The sequence below is a fragment of the Genypterus blacodes genome, unplaced genomic scaffold (assembly GCF_046128005.1).
Source record: "Genypterus blacodes isolate CSIRO-AG114 ecotype Tasmania unplaced genomic scaffold, CSIRO-AGI_Gbla_v1 ptg000052l_1, whole genome shotgun sequence".
NCBI lineage: Eukaryota > Metazoa > Chordata > Actinopteri > Ophidiiformes > Ophidiidae > Genypterus > Genypterus blacodes.
Genome location: NW_027466864.1, coordinates 5,961,867 through 5,977,176, shown reverse-complemented (window position 1 = coordinate 5,977,176; position 15,310 = coordinate 5,961,867).

Sequence of the window (15,310 nt, the reverse complement as noted above, 5' to 3'; positions counted from 1 at the left end):
GTGTCAGTAGAATTCTATCACTAAAAATACTGATTGCAAATTTCTCCTTCACTCATGAAACCCACAACTTGTGGAGAAATTCTGACGGTTTACTAACCATCTGAACCCCACAAACTCCTTTGAAAGGTTTGTTTTCTTTTAAAAAGTTGCCAAAATTATACCAGTTATCATAGCTGAGGGCTGTAAAAATAGAAAGACTTTGGGGATTTTTTACATTTCTGACGGTCCTTGAACTAATCCTGTGTCTAACACTTTAGATTTGAATATTACTTCAAAATTCCTTATGATCCATAATTCATTCATTCAATATTGCGCAACTGGTCCACACCAGGACTGCTGAGTACATTTCATAACATTTAACCGTTTCTATTTTTAATTCTACATAAAGAAAACCTGAATATCTTTGAGGGTCCTAGGGTGGAACCAAGGAAAAAAAAGGGAAGTGCACTAATAAGTGTAGTTCTGCAAATATAGGGATTGCAGGCTGCAACTGTTGGTTCAGGCCGGTAGAGTGAGGCGGGTGCACACCTCATTCCATGCTGGCATGCAGGGAAAGCAGGTGCAGGTGCAGTTTTGTGTTTTCCGTGTGTAGTCGATGTCAAAGTAGATTGACGTACCAAGTATTTTTAATTTGTCATATCATTTAACATTTGGCGACTTGCTGTGTATTTTGTTTATTAAAGTTTTGCATTAATATTTGTTCCCCTGCAGAGAATCAGTGGTCCCTTCACTGCTCTTGCTGTGGGACTATTGAACACTATGTGTGCTGTCAGCGGGAAAGAGATCTGGGCTTTGGCCTTGGGCCGGACTAGTTTTGCTTTATTATTTGTCCTGTTTTTTGCTTGCTTGCTTCCCCATCACTCATCAACCTTAAGTAGATTGGCCACAGTTAGGCAGGAAGGCTTGAGGTGTCCTTTGCAGTTAATTTTTATGGTCTTTTGCTGACAGTGTGCACTGGTGTGTTTATGTGTTAGCGGAACTGTCCTGCTAGGTTTTAACTGGAAGTCAACTGAAATGAGGTTCAATGTTATGATGGCTAATAAAAACATTTATGCTGTTTTTTTTCGTTACGTTACGTTTGTCAGCTGCTTCGGTCTCCACCTTGCTGCCATATTGGATAAGAACAGAGCTTCGACGGAGGAAACAGTGAATTCTGTTCTAAGTATTCCCTCTGGATCCTAGTCAGTGCACAGCTCGTTCATCTGATTCCAAAAAGCTCTCTACCTCAAAATGATCGATGGGACAGAAAGTGACCTAAAGTTTCCTCACTGTGCCCGGTCTGAGCACCGGGTCTGAATTAGAAAGTTATCACAGTTTTACATAGGAACTGTTTCCTGATTCGGTTTCAAAATAAAAATACTAACAACCAAAGCCTGCACTGGAGGTTCCTTTTATTTTGAAATATTTGAGCAAGCTACTTTTACACATATCTCATTTCACATATGATACATCACTCTTTAAGGAACATAACCAGGGTTAACTTCAAAAACACAAACTAATTCAAAGGCATACATTTTGTAAAGCTATGTATTTGAAAGGTACTTTCTTCCCTCCTCTAAAATCATCACACCTCCACCATTGACCACTAGATGGCAGCAAAGAACACAAATGTTAAAATAAATGATTATAATCTGAAATTAAACCAATTTTAAACATTTGTATACAAACAGCCCAGCATTGATATGGACCAACGTTGTATCAAATGAAGCCTCACTATTTAAACTATAGTTTCATAGTATAGTAGGAATATATGAATATACAAACGTTTAGATCTATGTAGCTTGCATATAAATCAGAATTCAAAACATTTTTTGCTAAGAATACATCCAGAGAAAGGCTCGTCACCAATTGCATGTGTCTGAGTAAAAAATCCAGAAAGAAATTGAATAAAAGCTTTTTTCAAATTTAGCAAATTTATGAAAACATTTAGAATGGAAATGGGCATGGCCTATGTCAACTGGTGCTGCTTCTGAATGAATTTGGGTCTAAGAAACAGTTTTAGGGCCTTTCTGGTGGAATACAGAAAGAATAATTTCAACCAGAAATGCATTTTCTGAAGAAATTGCACTGTTATTGCAATTGCTTTGGGGTTTTGCCAAATGCTGACGAAGGGGCACAGAGCTCGGTCAGTCTAAAGGCAGAAGAAGCCTCAAAACCACATGTTGAAGAACCTGTCTCTCATGCAGAAACTGGAACTTCTATCTGAAAACGGAATAGGCCATTTCACTGGCAAGGTGAAAAAAATGGAAAAGATTTTCTCAGCTGGAAATATTAACATTGGGCTAGATGAGGAAATGTCAGGACCAGTTGTCATTTAAAGGCAGAGAGAGCAAAATCTACACATGTAACAGTTTAACACATTTCATATTCTGAAAGAGGACAAAAAGTCAAGTCTCAATCAGCTTCAACTTGCCTCCACTCTAACGAGATGCATTATACACACATGGGGAAGGTTGAAAATCTAATCTAAGTATTTTAAATTCGCGATATCAGAAAAAAATGTGAAATATTTCCAAAATGCTGAATGAGTGGCTGAAAGCCTGAAGTCTGAAAATTGCTTGAATGGTTTCACTGCCTGAAAGGGAAAGAAAATTTGATGGATCTGAAGGCATAAAGTGCCTGAAGAAAGTTTGAGTGGGTTCAAATGGGGATTTTTCAGTTGAATATTTTGGGAAATATTAAAGATATGAACACCAAAAAATCGTAGCAATAATGTATATGATTTTATATAATATTGTGTACAATTTGATGTTTGACTGTAGTCAACTGCCCAAAAAAATACATTACACATTTTATGTATAATAATAATAATAAAAAATCAGAGAAGAAACATTGTTGCAGTCATACTGGTGTCAGAGTTACTACAGTGGAACAGTCACATACAATTTGAATGAATGTGACAACACCAATGTCGCTTAATTATTCTCTTTTTCCGGTTTTTGAGGTTTTATCGTCCAGGACAATGTGTAGTTGGTCAAACCACGGTTCATCAGTGTCGAGTTCAGCTGGGGAGGGAGAAAAAGGTAAGAAGGTCTGTCTGTTTCTCTGCATGAAATAATCAGCTTTCACTTGTTCCATATAGTTTTAACACTGAGTAAGAAAGCTTTTAACCTGGTATAGGATCTGGGTTTTAATAGATGGATCCGTCAAGTCAGCAGCACTCTGGAACTTCATCCTCACAACGGTCTTCACTTTTGGAACTGAAAAGTTCAAGAAACATGAAGTTACAAACCAAATAGAGAAATGTTTTTCTTTATAAAGCCCTAAATAAATTGTATGTGCTTTAATGAATGTTCACCTCCTTGGCAGATGAAAGTATTCAGATTACTACAGGAAACATCATCCCATTGATAAAGAGCATTCTCCACCACACAGTGTTCGCGTTTTTGATCATTATCTGGAGAATTATCTTGCCAATTTCTGAAAAGGCTGGTGCTGCCGTCTGCCCACTTCCAGGGTATTCGGTACAATCCAATCCACGCTTGAGCTGATACTAAAGAACAGACCTCATTGTTCTCCTGGGCGTTCTCGATCATTGCAAGATCTGTGTGATGCTCTCTGCAGTATGCCTGGGCATCCGTCCATGACTGTGGATTTGGAATTAAAGTATAGACTTTGGGTCCTGGATTTGCATCTACAATAGAACGATAATGATAATTACATGATTTTCATTGCTCAATCGGCTGCCACCCAACAACTTTTATGCCTTCACATAACATTAAATGAAATTCAGTAATGCATGTGTATACTTTGTAATGTGTCTCTGAGGGTTTAAATAATTCCCTTAACACTAATTGGTCTTACCAGTATAACAAATAAATTCCTTAATCTCTGTGCAATACATATCAATCCATGTTCCGTCTTCCAGCATCGGAACACAGTATTGACCTGCTCCTAGAAAGTTTGGTTCACCTAAAATCCAGTTGTGATAGCTGGTTTGGCCTGTTTCACCACTCACTGACCATCTCCAGGAGTTCACATCATTGCCTATAGTGTTCTTCCAGGCTTTGGGGTCATCTGATAGTCCAATCCAAGATACTGAGGTGTCCAAGTTCGGCCTGCTCAGTCTGTTAATGTCATCCATGCTATCAAAGGTTGCCAGGTCAAGGTAATTCTCTCTGCAGTAATCTCTTGCATCAGTCCAGTTCATTTTCAAGTTGACATAGCGGGAAGCTCGAAAGAATTGATAAAAGTGAGAGGAGGGAATGCAAAATCCTGAAGATTGATAAGAGAAGATGAAATTGGCAAAATCAGTTTTATTATATTTTCATTATTATTAATAATCAACAGGAAATAACCGTACATAATACAGTTATATTTCTGCCATGTTAGCCCATTTACTACAGCATATTTCAACCCTTCTACAAATCCTTCAAGAGGTTAAATGTGTTTCTATTTTCAGAGTCAAATTAATAATATAGCTAAACATTTTGAAAGTACGGTATGGTATGAGTTGGTATGGTATCTGTTGTAATGTATATGAGACTTCTTGTAAATGGGCTGAAACAGATCAAAATCCATCACCATGAACTTAAATAAAAAGCTGCTTCACTCTTACCAATCAGGAGAAAAATCACAAGAATGTTATGATCCATTTATGGTTTTTCTGCAGAAGAAGTTAGAAAAATAATGAAACCATAGATCACATACTAAGACAGAAAACACTGTTAAGGACAGATAGTAGACACATTAATACTGAGAACTTTTCCCCTCCCCTTTTCTGCACATTCATTTATTGGAATTGTAATGCTGCACATAGTTGCCTCATAGTGCTGCTAATATTCATCACCAACTCACAATTTAAGATTGAACAGAACAGCTTGTAGTGCCAAACTCTACAGATACATTACTTTGATCAAAGACAATGAAATGCTTCTCAGAAAAAGAGGCAATTTAAAAATAAAATTAACCAATTTATTTCTCTATATTTTATTAAAATTTAATAATAATTTTTTTAATTTATATTTTTACTGACATATTTTCATTCAATTAATTAATTTCTTTGATACTATAAGATGAACTGATAACTGTTCGCAAATGTTGAACAAATTTCAAATCAAATACATGACTAATAAATGATAACAACAGAACGCACACAAACAATATACATGAACAGTGTAGTAATGCATTTTGTGTTTTAAGAAATGTTACAAAAGGTGATGTCATGACATAAGATGACATATTATTGAATTACCAATTGCAAGTATGCTGTGTTTTATATTGTCCACCCAATAAATGATAGAAAATGCGACAATTTTTTAACCACCTGCTAATTTCTTGGCAAATGTTAAAGTCTGTTTACTCACAGTTTTAAGATCCAGCTGAAATCACGTTTGAACTCTTTGTATCAACCCTGAAAGTTAGAGTCTCTCACACCTGCAAACCTTTCTGCAAACCTGTCTGCAAACCTTTCTGCAAACCTTTCCACCAACCCGGTGCGATTGCTGCTTTTAAGTTGGAGGATATCAAAATAAAGGCATGCTTTGTATGTGATGTAAACGATCATGGCATCTGGTCCTTTCTTATTTGCAAAACAAAATGTTTTGAACTTTAAATCCTGTCCTCATAATGTGTGAATTACAGCAATACACTACATTGTTGTTCTAGTTACTTAATTCTAAAGCCAAGAATTTCAAATTCTAATTACAAATCCCAAAGAGAACATAAGCTCAAACAAAGATATTAGAGTAAAACCCTTCTGCAAACCCAGTGTGATCTGGTAGATGTCCCAATGATTTGTATGTGATGTAAACGATCATGGCATCTGGTCCTTTCTTATTTGCAAAACAAAATGTTTCGCAAACCCAATGTTGGGCAATAATGTGGGGTCACAGGCCAAAAATGTATGAATTACAACAATTTGTTGTTCAGTAGCACCTTTCTTTTTTACCTTCTAACATACTTGGATTTAAGGCCAACAAATGCAAATTGTAATTATAAATCGCAAACAGAACATGACATCAATATAACCAGAGATATTAGAGTTTGCGAAACCCAGGAAGTCCTGCTAGAAATTACATTATTTCCTTCCATAAGCAGGGCTTGGTGCTTACCTTTTCTCCAAGAAGCTCATGTGCTCCTCAGCTCAAAGATTTCAGAGCACATAAAGAGCTTTAAGGGCACAATTAAAACAATGTGTGCTCCCTTAATAAGGTTTGCACACACATCTGGATTTATTTATTAGTCGCGAATGCAACTGCTTGTTTGCCCATACATATGGTACATGGGCATGTGGGTGGGACACATTTCTTGTTCTTCACAGCACAAACTGGAGATGAGGCAGGACTGTGATGATTTGATTATGAGGAGAAGGACTGCAGGATGAGAAGGTGGAGTCAGTCTCTGATAGGCCAATACATGATTGACCCCACCGTGATGTGACATGGATGCAAAGTATATTTGACTTGCAAAGAATGTTAAACGCCAGCTTCAGGAGATTCACCTCATGATGACCACACATGATCAAAGAGACCAGGACTAAAGAAATGACATAGCTCATCCATGAACATGTGTGTGTGTGTGTGTGTGTGTGTGTGTGTGTGTGTGTGTGTGTGTGTGTGTGTGTGTGATAGAACAATATGTATAAATATGGTGATTTGGATTTGTGATGGATTAAAAAAAAAATCTTTGTCACAACACTTTCATTTGTTGTGATAAAGGTAAACAGTGGGCTGACACAGTATCAACCTGGAAAAGTTGTATTCTGGATTAGAATTGGAATCATTTGCTTTAATTTATTCCACATGCTTCCACATCCAATTGTACAAACTGACACACTATTAACAGTATATCATTAAACAAAATATGCACACTGATAACAAGATTTAAAATGCAGCTTCATTTTGTTTGAAAAATCTTTGAAATGTTATCTGTAGATGCCCATAGTGAGTGTGTTGCAAAGGAAAACAAATGTTAATCGCACCAAAATCACTTTTTCATTCATCTGTAAGTATTTTATATTGAAATAACATGAGATTTCCATTGAATTCACTTCAAACTGATGATTGATTGTAACATTGGTTATAAAATCCATTAAAGATATAACTGAAATTAGTGGAAAATCGAGGCCATACACTGTGTAAACTAACATTGAACTATTTGGACAACAAAACATAAAAACTGTACCGTCTCATGGTATATATATATGATTACATTTTTTATATTGGTTCTAAAGAACATCAGTGTTGCACTCATACTGGTGTCAAAGTGGAACTGTCAAATGCAATCTGAATGTGATAGCACTGGTGTTCCCTTAATCATTCTTTTTTCTTGTTTTCTAGGTTAAATCTTGCTGTGCAGCTTGGAGTTGCTCCAACAGTGGGTTGTCCGTGCATTCAGCTGAGGAGGGCAAAAGCTAAATGTGAGGAGATTTTTGTGGGTTGCGTCTTTTCTGTACATAAAATCCCTTTTTTTGACCGTTTTATTTGTTGAATATTTTTTATTGAAAAAAGGATTTGACATAACAATGAGCATGCATTTTGATTGTTTTTATACACAGAGAGGTGGAGAAGGTGGAGAAGAAAAAGAGAAAAAGAAAAGATCTATATCCATAAAGAGAACCAGACTGTGTAATGTACATGTGAATTAAGGCAAAGGGATGACAAACAGAGCAACAGCAACTTCACTAGTTTTCACATTTGGTTTAAACATGATATGGGAGCTGGGTTTTCATAGTTGGATCCATCATGTCAGCAGCCGTTTGAATGTTCATCCTCATTACGGCCTTCACTTCTGGAACTGATCAGTCCAAGACACAAGAAGATACAAAGCAAATAGAGAAATGTTATTTCTCTTCATAGAGCCCTAAATAGTTTGTATGTGCTGTGGTGACTCTTCACTCTGTTGGCATATGAATGTAAGCTTTGACCCACAATCACCCTCATCCCATGCATGGAGAGAACGCTCAGCTGTACAGTGTTCCTGATCTATTCAGCTTTAAGGACATAAAGTGGGCGATTCCTGTTTGGTTTGAACATCTGCCAGGGTTCAGATTATTTGATTTCAAACGTGTTAATGTAACTAGGATGCTTTTTTTAAATGGTGTTTGGGGGTTTTCCTTTTGCTATTCAGCAATTAGTAACTAGAACACACCCTCAGTTTAAGATCAGATAGGCTTCATCAACAAATCTGCCATGGTAAGATCAAATGTACAAAATAAAAACAGGAGACAATGATGAGAAACAGCACAGGCAGAACTTTTCTCCATTTAACAGCTGAATGCTTGAGGCACCTGTGATACTAAATAAAGATAACTGTCTGCTTGGTATGGTAGTATCACTACAATCCAACGATTTATTATGACTTCTGCTGAATATCAACAATTTATGCTGGCCATTGTTCTTTGTTTTAAGAATGGTGGATGGATGGATGGATGAATGAATGAATTACTTTTCTCAGTTTCAACTTGTTTCAGATAAAATTGTGTTTTTTTTTTTTATTTGATCGGTACCAACACTTACAGCCATGTCTGGGGCTAAACGTTTAAAATACTACGGTTAGGCATTCATCTTATGTAATGTATGTGGGGCTTCTATTTAAGTACAGTACATTTAGTAAATGGACTGAAACATGCCATCACAGGAAAAGATCAAAATATATCACCATGAACTTAGACAATTCCTGGTTAGAAGTTAGAAAGAGGGAAAATGTAAAATACAGATAGTTGACACATCATCAGAAAACAGCTTCTAGTGCCAAACTCTACAGATTCATCTTTATGTACAAAGACAGTCAAACATCTAAGAAAAAGAAGCATTTGAAACACTGATTTAGCTGAGGAATATTTGCATTGTTCAATGCTGACACTGACACACTACTGAACATGATTTAAAACTAGACTAACTAAGCTTTGACTGTTCTTTTTATTATTATTCATATCTATTTTCCTGGCAATTGTTAAAGAATGTTTACTCACAGGTTTAGGATCCAGCTGATATCACAACAATTGAACTCTTTGTACCAGCCCTGAAAGTTAGTCACATACATCTGCAAACCTGGTGTGGTTGCTGCACTTTAATGTGAAGGTCATATTTTAATATGAAAATAATGAATCTGGCAAAGGTCAGCATGATTTGTATGTGATGTAAATGATGATGGCATGTGGTCGGTGCTCATTTGCAAAACAAAATGCTCCGACACCTTTTGTCCTGTCCTTGTAATGTGAGGTCAAAGGCCTACACATTTTTTAAAGTAGTATTCCACATTTTGTCCAGTAGCAGTTATTAGAAATGCATTTAAAATCTTAACCTTTAACCTAACATACTTGGTTTCAAGGCCAATACAGACATGGTTGAAAGTGTCGGTACTGTTTCAAAACCAAATGTCTTTTTCAATTTGCTCTGAAAAAATGTAAACAAAACTAATTGGTATGCACCATTCTTTATTCCACATTAAATAGAACTTTTAGAAGTACCACATTATCTAAATAAAACAGATGAAAATGGCCTGGGTAAAATTATTTACACTTTAATTTCCTAAACGTCAGTAATAATCAATAATTGGATAGCAAACAATTTTCATTGGTATCTCAGGTGTTTTCAATCTTATAATCAAATAATGCTTCAGCCTCCAGGATGCCACCCACGGACTCTAAGAAGGCCAGATACCCCGAACTGCTGCTCAGTGCATTGGCAGTGAGAGCCTTCCACCCCAGTGACTTGAATACACATAGAGGCATGTTGTGAGTGGCCCCACATCCGCCAGGTGCCTCTCACCCTGTGCAACACCATGGAAAAGGAGGGAATCTAATTTAATTTAAATTAAAAAGGTCATTGTAACCTACTGATCTTTGTTATAAACAAACACCATTAAAACATCTAACATCAATGAAATGATTCATGCATGTAAGTTGCAATGCACAACAAGGAGTCTTGATATGTGGGAAACTAATGGACAGATATTTTATGTATCTGGACACATTGGAGGATTTGCAAACCTCAAAAACGCTCAGGTTTGGTGTTTCTCTTAAACAGCAAGCTGGTGCTTTAATATGGAAATGAGGGATCCAAGAAAGGTCACCTGAGATGACACTTGACCAACTTTGACATTTGGTTATATCATGGGTCTGTCTCAATACCCATCTGTATATAGGCTCCCAATCTGCTGTCTTAATTGGAAGTAAGTAAGTTTTATTTATTAAGCACCTTTCAAGACCAGAGGTCACAGGGTGCTTCAGAGAAAATAAACACAAAATTAATTTACAAAAATAAATAAAAAAATTAAAATCATAAAATGCTATGACAATTAATAGGAGTAAAATATGGACAAATTGCTTCCTAAAGGATTAGAATGAGGCTGATTGCACAGATCTTAAATTCATCAGGAGGGAGTTTGGGGGCCACGACTGCAAACATGCCGTCACCTTTAGTTTTAGCCTGGACTGAGGAACAAACAATAAGCCGTGGTCAGGGGACCTCAGAGTCCTACGGGTGACATAAGGCTGCAAAGGTTCACTAATGTATGAGGGTGTTTGGTCAAGTAGAGCTCTAAAAATGAAAACCAGAACCTTAAACTAAACTCAACTTAACTTGTTCAGATAATTTCCTTACCATTTGGTGCCATGGTGCATTGGACAGAGCTCAGGCCAAAACTGAGAAAAAGCTGTAGCTACTCACTTTTGTTGCATTGTTTGTCTTTGTCCTGTTTGTCTTTGATCATGATTAAGAGATAATACCCTGCACTTCAAGTAATCATAGTAATGAGAGATGTGTTGCAGGAGATAAAATAATATTATTTAAATATTTTTTTCTGGAGTTTTTCCAGAGAGCTGGGTGTGGAACTTTCCAAATTTGTGGGCCTGTAAAGCCCTTTAAGACGATAGAAATTTAACTTGACTTGACAAAATTGTTACGATCCTGAGTTGTATGGTGTGTTTCAGCCTTTTACCTGTTTTATTCTATTTTAGCTTGTTTAAGATTTCTTAAATTCTTTTTGTTTTTAAATGTATTTAAGTGTCCTTTTCATTTCCCCATATAATTCTCTCCCCCCTCCTTGTTTGCCAACCCAGCCTCCTGTGATTGTTATTGAATTTTACCTGTGATCTGTGATATAGTTGTGTATAGTATCTGTGTAGTGGTTTGGTTCATGTACATTAGGATATTATGGTTGTGAGGTGTTAGCTTATCACTGTAAATACATTTCACTCTGTATCCATATTGTTTGTTTGATATCCTTGGTAGTGGCTGATTTGAGAACCAGGTGGGGACATTCTTGTTTCTTTTTCTTTTACATTTACACCCCGATTACCTGAGGTCAGGTTGTAACATTAATAATTAGGTTTCTCGTGTATCCTAAGAAGGGCTACATAGAAAAACGTAAAATGTACAGTTTATAATTTCTAATATAATTATCATTATCTGTATAAACATTAAAGCTACAGAAGTTTACCATTTGTCTGAAAATACGTAGATATCAGTTACCAGTGTTGTAGGGATTTAAAAAAAATGAAGAAATCATGAAAAATAAAATTTTCAAGTATTGTATTGTTTTGTTTTTCCCACATTCCTATAACAAATAACATAATATCACCACAGTGATATGAAAACCATGTCACAAATTTGGCAGAATGGAAGCTTTTTAAAGTATGCACAAATCTAAAATGTAACAGTCACTGTACTGTACTTTACGTTCTTTCTCCTGCAGCAAGAAGAAGAAGCATCGCCTCAGATCATTTACCTGAGGCAGCCCTTATTCATGTCGCTCCTCTTCTGATCCCGCGCCACGCCCCACACTTTGGGAACCACTGGTCTCATGGTTTTATTTGGTAAACCTGTGAGGAGAGCATTGCAGTCATTGACCCTGGAAGACATACTGTAAATGTATGCATACATTTCTCTAAATCCTGGTTAGACACAAGGTCTCTGATCCTAGCTTTTAGCTGTTATCGCTGCTCCTCACTACTGAAGAGGCTCTCATCCTGAAGTTGCTGTAGTACACACACACATGTCGAGGATCAAACCTGGGACTAGTACAGGAAGGTGAACTGCAGTGTGGTGGTATTTCCGTGACAACCCAAGCATATGGCTGTCAGCGATGAGGTCTCTAAGATCCCCCATCTATGATTATGCCCAGATTTTTGACACGGATAAAAATCTGTGTGGGGGTCCTGAAAGGGCACTGGTGCTCAGTTTGGTGGTGCTTTCTTTGCCAATGTGGACTGACACTGAGGAAGTCAACCTCTTGCCTCTGTTTGTTAACTGGAGGGGAACAAGCCACTCAAAACACTTCATATTGATAGGGGTCACTTCTCAGAATCAGAATCAGAGTCAGAATCAGAATCGCTTTAATCGCCAGTTAAGTTAACAGTTAAGAGGAATTTGCTCTGGTGCGTACAAATAGAGACAACAAGAAACAACATTTAAAACAACATATAAAACAACATACAAGACAACATAAGAATAGCAGCTCGGGAATGAAATAAAAAAAACACACTAAATGAAATAAATTAGCTAAATGAGGTGCAGGGGTTTTTGTGATAAATTAACTAAATTGAATACTGTAAGTAAAATAAAGTGAACGTGCAGGGGTTTTTGTGAGGTCAGTGGAGGACCCGGGCCTTGTTGATAAGGCTCACTGCAGAGGGAAAGAAGCTGGATTTGTGGCATTAGGTCCTGATGGACCTCAGCCTCCTGCCAGAGGGGAGGGTTAAAAACATTTTGTGTCCAGGGTGGGAGGGGTCGGCCAGAATCTTGCCTGCCTGCTTCAGGGTCTGGGAGGCGAACAGGTCCTGGAGGGACGGCAGGTTGCAGCCGATCACCTTCTCCGCACTGCGTATGATACGCTGCAGCCTGCTCTTGTCCTTGGCAGTGGCTGCAGCGTACCAGGCGGTGATTGAGGTGGTGAGGATGGACTCAATGATGGCAGAGTAGAAGCGCACCATCATTGTCTTTGGCAGGCTGAATTTCTTCAGCTGCCGCAGGAAGTGCATCCTTTGCTGGGCTTTTTTGGTGAGGGAGCTGATGTTGAGCTCCCACTTGAGGTCCTGGGATATAATGAATCCCAGGAAACGAAAAGACTCCACAGTGTCAACTGGGGAGTCACACAGAGTGATGGGGGCGGGTGGAGCTGCATTCGGTCGAAAATCCACGACCATCTCCTTTGTTTTGAGAGCATTAAGCTCCAGATTGTTCTGCCCGCACCAATTCACCAGACGGTCAATCTCCTGCCTGTAGGCGGACTCGTGCCTATCAGAGATGAGTCCAATGAGGGTGGTGTCGTCCGGGGTGATTGATGGGGTTATTCAATTGTCTCGGTTGAAAAACACTGAGTTAGTGCATCAAGAGTAGATGAAGCAGGCTGGAAAAAGATCTTATCTTGGATAAGTCGTGCAATGTGTGATTTAAAGGCAGTAATGAGGTTAAACCATACTTGAGAGAGAATACTTCCATGTATGACTGGGTTTCCATTTCTCCACCAATGTTTCCTTCATCTCTTTAACACCCCCAAACCATTACAGGGAAGCCAGCTGCTATATCTGCAAAGGTTCTGTGTTTGAACTGCTCAAAGGTTAGCAAGCATGAATAAATGTAAGTAAATTTAATGCTAATGTCTGCTAATAGTTGTGGTAAACATACAATGACGTTGAGGTCATTCTGTGGAAGCTTGTGCTTTGACAGGCAAATGAGGAGTGATGTGAAGGTCATCCTGTGGTTTGTCTTGCATTAGAGAAATATCAAACCTTTCACACATTCAGGGGAGGAAATCAGAGAGATCTTTTGGGGCAACAAGTCAGTTCATGCCCTCCTAGACCAAACTTTGGAGACATTTTAAACCCATTTGGGGGCACTCAAAGTAGATTGACCAAGTATATTTAATTTGTCATATCGTTTAACATTTGGCGACTTGCTATGTATTTTGTTTATTAAAGTTTTGTGCTAATATTTGTTGCCCTGCAGAGAATCAGTGGTCCCTTCACTGCTCTTGCTGTGGGACTATTGGACACTATGTGTGCTGGCAGCGGGAAAGAGATCTTGGGTTTGGCCTTGGGCCGGACTAGTTTTGTTTTATTTTTTTGTCCTGTTTTTTGTTCTGCTTGCTTCCCCCATCACTCATCAACCTTAAGTAGCTTGACCACAGATAGGCAGGTGTGTTTGTGTGTTGGTGGAACTGTCCTGCAAGGTTTGAACTGGAAGTCAACTGCAATGAGGTTAAAGGTTATAATGGCTAATAAAAACATTTATTCTGCATGTCATTCTTATCGTCTTTCCTTATCTTTGTTCTATCTGGTAGTGATCTGTTTTTGGGTTGAAATAACGTTTAAGTTACATTTGTCAGCTCCAGTCTCCACCTTGCTGCTGTATTAGATAAGAACAGAGATCCGAGGAAACAGTGAATTCTGTACGCCCTCTGGATCCTAGTCAGTGCACAGCTCGTTCATCTGATTCCACAAAGATCTCTACCTCAAAATGATCGATGGGACCGAAAGTGACCTACAGTTTACTCACTGTGCCCGGTATGAGCACCGGGTCTGAATTAGAAAGTTATCACAGTTTTATACAGGAACTGTTTCCTGTTTTGGTTTCAAAATAAACATACTAACAACCAAAGCCTGCACGGGAGGTTACTTTTATTTTAAAATATTTCAGCAAGTTACATACATACACTACATACATCCATCTTTAAGGAACATAACCAGGGTTAACTTCAAAAACACAGACTAAGTCATAGTTTAGAGCAGGGGTCGCCAACATGTTGCTCGCGAGCGACCAGTCGCTCTCCAAGCGTTTCTGAGTCGCTCCCAAAAGGTTCAAAGAATAGGTACATTTGACAGCACGTCGTCACTTGGTAAAGCTATTTAAATTTCTATCTTATCAAATTCACAATCATCCCGCCTCCTTTTGTCACAAAACAATTATAAGCCAATCAGCTGTCAGTCCAACAAATGACGCTGCTGTCAAGTTTTCGAAGAATTCCCTGTAGTTCCCACATCATCTCTTTAGCTCTTAGGTGAACGATGGGAGCCGGCTACCGTCCGAGAGCTGTTGTAATTGGGGCAGCTGGGGGTAAAAGCAGCATTTGGATGCATTTTAACAATTGTGACAACACAAAGGCAGAATGCAGAATTTGCAGAAGTAAGCTGTCATGTCGAGCAGGGTCCACAAAAAACCTTCACAGACATGAGAACTGTGCATCCAACAGTTCAGTTGGAAGAAAAAAGAAGCTCCATCCAGGCTCTCAATCCAGTGTGTGTTCTTCCAAACAGGAAAACTGTATGACAAAGAACGTGCTTCACTGCAAGGACATTCCAAAACTATTTTAATTCCTCATGAAAATAGTACCACACTGTCTGTCATCTAACTAACATCAGAACAGA